This window comes from Sinocyclocheilus grahami, unplaced genomic scaffold (genome assembly GCF_001515645.1).
Source record: "Sinocyclocheilus grahami isolate Dianchi unplaced genomic scaffold, SAMN03320097.WGS_v1.1 scaffold263.1, whole genome shotgun sequence".
NCBI lineage: Eukaryota > Metazoa > Chordata > Actinopteri > Cypriniformes > Cyprinidae > Sinocyclocheilus > Sinocyclocheilus grahami.
In genome coordinates this window covers 166,988-173,085 of record NW_015505442.1, presented here as the reverse complement: position 1 = coordinate 173,085, position 6,098 = coordinate 166,988, and positions in this window count along the sequence as shown.

Here is a 6,098-nt window from a genome sequence, read left to right as displayed (position 1 = left end):
CCAATCGACCATGGGGGTCACAGTGCATGAGGAGGAGAGACCGTGGAATCCTCGGTCCAGCCCAGGAAGGGCTCCTGATGCCCGGTCCAGCCCAGGAAGGGCTCCTGATGCCCGGTCGAGCCCATGAAGGGCTCCTGATGCCCGGTCGAGCCCAGGAAGGGCTCCTGATAAGGGCTCCTGATCCCCAGTCCAGCCCAGGAAGGGCTCTCTCCAGTGCCCGCTCCTCAAAAATGCCCCCCCCCCCCCCCGCTCCAGCCTTGTCAGCTCCAACTTGGTCCTCAGTCACGCCGGCTCCGCCGCGGATCTCTGGATCTCCGCCTTGGTCGCCAGAGCCCTCGGCTCCACCCTGGGCCCCCGGATCCTCGGCATCCCCCTGGCTCTTTGGCTCTCCGTCTCCGCCTTGGGCTCCTCCTCCACCTGCTCCGCCGACGTTGGTCGGCCCCCTGGAGTCGGTGGATATTCCTCCTTCATGGCTCCTCCCTCCGTCGGCTCCACCATGGGCTGCTAGGGTCCCACCTGCCTCCTCCTCCTGCTCCGGTTCCCTCCTGCCTCCATCGTCACCTCCCTGGACTCTGTTAGCCGTCCTCCTCCTGGAAGTCCGTCCTCCGCCGAAACCTCCACCTGTCTGCTCTGCCTGCCAGCCCTTTGCGTTCCCCTGTCACCATCTCACATCCACGGACTTGTCCCCCTCCACCCCTCCCTCTGTTTCTACGGTGCGAGGACGCACCTTCAGGGAGGGGGGGAGTAATGTAACACCCCTGTGGACTGTTTGTTGTGGTTTCTTCCCCTTGTGTTGGTTTAGCTCGTCTAATTATTAGTTAATCACCTCATTGTGCTTACCTGTCTGTCCCTCGTTAACTGCCCTATGTCTCTTGTGTTCTAGTTTGTCGTTTATTGTGAATGTTACCCCGAGTGTGTGCCTGTCTCTGCCTTGTTGTCGCTACATTAATATCCTTGTCATCCTGCCTGCCTCCACACACCTGGACCGTGACAGCATAAGAGACTCTTTCAAAAACATGTCAAATTTTACCAACCCCAATTTTATATATAATACGTTTTAAAAGTACAATTATTTATATATTTTTCTCTTGCAGTATTTTCTTATCTGTGAAATATACATGCCTTATGCTGCATTCCGTTTCAAATGGGCAAGTCTAGAATTTCCAAAACTCATCTTCCACACATATCTTTTGTCAAAGGTCCGATATGAATGTCTGTCCAATTTAATATGGAATTTGGTCTTGGGAGTGTGTTTTTGATGTCTTAAAATAAAACAAATCCGATAAGCAGCTCTATTGGTCTCTTGGTTTTGCAGTTGGTACAATCTGTCTAGAAAAATGAAGCTATATGAACCGATGTGTGTTTATTTTGTATGTGGGGAAGCAAATCTCTCATCTACTCCAGATGCGGATCTCTGATGTGTAATTACTCTGATCTGGGTTAACATGGACCAGCACAGCCCTGAGGGTATTTACACGCACAGCAAATGCAAACAACCACTACAATCCAATCTCACAGAATACATGCATCATCCCCAATGCACACAGATCCAAATGCATGTGAATGTGGGTCAGCTCGCCTTGATCCCCCTCTCCCCTGCTCCATCTGAGGTGAATACGACCCGTATATAAACAATAACGCAGCCATCAAAAGAGCCCAACTGGGGTTACGTGCACAGATAAGCAAGACTTCAGCTGCATTCTCCACGCAGGGGAACAAACACAGAGGAAAAGAAAGTGTTTCTCTTCCTTCTCATAAACCGATATTAATGTCATCCCAGGATCACATCACCATGGTGACAGAGTGCCATTCCTGTTTGCTGAAAACTCGACCTTCCATTGTGCGCCATAGTTTTATGAATTTAAGACAAAAATGACATCACCAGGCAAGCCCTTGTTTTTATGACAAAGTGCACCAGCTGACACGCATTATTGAGATGTTGGGTTATGCAGTTGACACCTGGGTGGCTATCATTTATTGAGATCCTGTTTCTGACGAAACATTCATTAATGGAAATGCTTGGTCCTGAAATAAATTATTGTGTTATTATCAGTCGGGGAGAGATGCATTATTAAAGTAGGGTGGCACTCGATTCGTCTTTGCTATGGGGATGAGAGTCGCAGGAGCAAAGAACAAATCAGTTATTCGACACAATACACTGTCTTTATCTCTATGAAATAAACACTCACATAAATACACACAAGACAGTTACAACAAATGGGTCACCCACTTCCCACCACATATAAGTGTTGTTTTGTGTGTAATTACACTGTAAAAGACAGTAATGTACCGTCAGTGTATTATGCTGGACCGCTACTCTCTGCTCCCAACAGTGTTTTATTAATATAGTATGAAGCCTCTCTGTGAGGGTTTTTATAAAGATGGATTTGTCATCATGACATACAGAGTAACATGAAAATTGCAAAAAAAAGTTATACCCAGTTGTTTGTTTTAATTTAAACTATTACATACGATACTTTGCGTAAAGTCTAGGTTTTTATGAGTGAGACATTGAACCTTTCGCTCATTCTGCTTTTTAGTTTTGTTTGGAGTTATTTCTGTTAGCAGAGCAAAAACAGAAGTAAAAAAGGAAAAAATACAATATTGGGTCTAAAATGTAAGCTACTCGTTAACTTCTTGTTTTTTTAACTGTTGTATTAATGCAATTTAAAAATTTCTCTCTAACTCTTAAGAGCAGATTTATTCCAAGTAGTTTGTTTTGATTTAACTTAACAATGGTATTACCATGTTTTTGGGCATGCACTTTGAACAACCTTGTAGTATATCATAATGTTCTCACTGTTAACTAGCATGCATATTACTGCTTATTAGTAAAGCATATACATACATACAGTGGGTATAGAAAATAATTACCCCCATTTAAAATAATCACATTTTGTTGCTTTGCAGCCTGAAATGAAGACGGACACAGTTTTTGTTTTATTCAGCTGTAGTGCAACTTATAACATCCAAGTGAAAGATATAAATCCAACATGTCAGAAAAATTCAAAAATAAATAATTTGCCCGCTCTTCTTTGCAGCACTGCTCAAGTTCAGTTCAATTTGATGGTGATCGTTTGTGGAATGCAGTTTCTTGAGGAGTGATTTTTTTTCTTGCAACCCTCCCATACAAGCCACATTTGTGGAGAATTTGTGATATTGTCACATGCACACAATGACCACTCTTTGTCATAAATTCCTGCAGCTGCTTCAGAGTTGCTTCAGGCCTCTTGGTTGCCTCTCTGATCAGTTTCCTCCGGCTCTTTCATCCAGTTTGGAGCAACGTCCTGATCCAGGGAGGGTCTGTGTTTCACCAAATACCTTCCACTTCTTAATAATAGACTTCACTGTGCTTCTAGGCATTGATAAAGCCTTTGAAATATTTAGTATCCATCTCCTGACTTGTACCTTTCCACAACTTTATCCTGGAGATCTGCCTTGCCACCCATAGCTGATCATTTGCTTCAGTTGCACTACCAAGGACTGAAATGCTCCAGGAAAGCTCTTTTCATGCTGTGCTAATCTAAATGACCACAGCTGATCACAGTTGAAAGTCAGATGGCTTTGTGTGCCATTGAGAAGGTGATCAGCTATATCTGATTGAGTTTACAAGTCATTTTTAGGAGGGGTGATCCTTTTTCCAACTCAGTGGTGCTGTTTTTTATAGTGATTCTTTTCTATTCCCACTGTATATATATTGCTTAGATATATATACCTGCTACACTGAATACTACACTGAAAAAATGTAGAAACAATTTTCACTCTGAAATTGCTAGTAAATTTCACAGTTAAAGGGGTCATATGATATTGCTAAAAATAACATTATTTTGTATATTTGGTGTAATGAAATGTGTTTATGCAGTTTAAGGTTAAAAAAACACATTATATTCCACATACTGTACATTATTGTTTCTCCTCTATGCCCCGCCTTTCTGAAACGTGTCGATTTTTACAAAGCTCATCGGTCTGAAAAGCGAGGTGTGCTCTGATTGGCCAGCTATCCAGTGCGTTGTGATTGGCCGAATACCTCAAGCGTGTGACGGAAATGTTACGCCCCTTACCATATTGTGATGCCTAAGAGCAGATTTATTCCAAGTAGTTTGTTTTGATTTAACTTAACAATGGTATTACCATGTTTTTGGGCATGCACTTTGAACAACCTTGTAGTATATCATAATGTTCTCACTGTTAACTAGCATGCATATTACTGCTTATTAGTAAAGCATATACATACATACAGTGGGTATAGAAAATAATTACCCCCATTTAAAATAATCACATTTTGTTGCTTTGCAGCCTGAAATGAAGACGGACACAGTTTTTGTTTTATTCAGCTGTAGTGCAACTTATAACATCCAAGTGAAAGATATAAATCCAACATGTCAGAAAAATTCAAAAATAAATAATTTGCCCGCTCTTCTTTGCAGCACTGCTCAAGTTCAGTTCAATTTGATGGTGATCGTTTGTGGAATGCAGTTTCTTGAGGAGTGATTTTTTTTCTTGCAACCCTCCCATACAAGCCACATTTGTGGAGAATTTGTGATATTGTCACATGCACACAATGACCACTCTTTGTCATAAATTCCTGCAGCTGCTTCAGAGTTGCTTCAGGCCTCTTGGTTGCCTCTCTGATCAGTTTCCTCCGGCTCTTTCATCCAGTTTGGAGCAACGTCCTGATCCAGGGAGGGTCTGTGTTTCACCAAATACCTTCCACTTCTTAATAATAGACTTCACTGTGCTTCTAGGCATTGATAAAGCCTTTGAAATATTTAGTATCCATCTCCTGACTTGTACCTTTCCACAACTTTATCCTGGAGATCTGCCTTGCCACCCATAGCTGATCATTTGCTTCAGTTGCACTACCAAGGACTGAAATGCTCCAGGAAAGCTCTTTTCATGCTGTGCTAATCTAAATGACCACAGCTGATCACAGTTGAAAGTCAGATGGCTTTGTGTGCCATTGAGAAGGTGATCAGCTATATCTGATTGAGTTTACAAGTCATTTTTAGGAGGGGTGATCCTTTTTCCAACTCAGTGGTGCTGTTTTTTATAGTGATTCTTTTCTATTCCCACTGTATATATATTGCTTAGATATATATACCTGCTACACTGAATACTACACTGAAAAAATGTAGAAACAATTTTCACTCTGAAATTGCTAGTAAATTTCACAGTTAAAGGGGTCATATGATATTGCTAAAAATAACATTATTTTGTATATTTGGTGTAATGAAATGTGTTTATGCAGTTTAAGGTTAAAAAAACACATTATATTCCACATACTGTACATTATTGTTTCTCCTCTATGCCCCGCCTTTCTGAAACGTGTCGATTTTTACAAAGCTCATCGGTCTGAAAAGCGAGGTGTGCTCTGATTGGCCAGCTATCCAGTGCGTTGTGATTGGCCGAATACCTCAAGCGTGTGACGGAAATGTTACGCCCCTTACCATATTGTGATGCCGTATCCCGGCCGGAGCGATGAGACAAAAACATTAAACCCCATTATAAACGAGACACACAGTGGCCTTGAGTGAGCGGCGGTGGGCTTGCGGCATCCACATGTGACGACCCCGTGCTGGACTCCGCTTCGTCCACGGTGAAAGCTGATCTGGCGATCCACAGCGTGAAGTTGATGTATTTCCTCAGCGACAGCACGGATCAGCTCTAGGCATGACGAAGCGGATATCGTCCTCTTTTGGAAGACCAAACAAAGTAGTTTCGCTTTCACAACAAAACACACAGCGCCTTCACAACATGGCGGCGGCGGCAACAACAATACTACAGCGAGAATAAAAGTTAAGCCTTCTTTCTTTGCGTGAACATTTAGGCGGCGTTATGCAAATCTTCCCAGATAGTGATGTAGACATGTGGGGGTGTGTTAGAACGAGCCGTTTTAGGTAGGTGTGGCTGACTCTGAACTTTAATAAAGAATATCTCTTTGGATTTGAGACTTTAGTCTGCAACTTTACAGATCTTCTTTATGCACCAAGAGCTTGTAACTCTCCAAAGAGAAAGGATAAATTGGAATTGCATCATATGACCCCTTTAATTACAAAGAAACAGCAAGTAACACATTAATTAAATATGACATTTTCAGG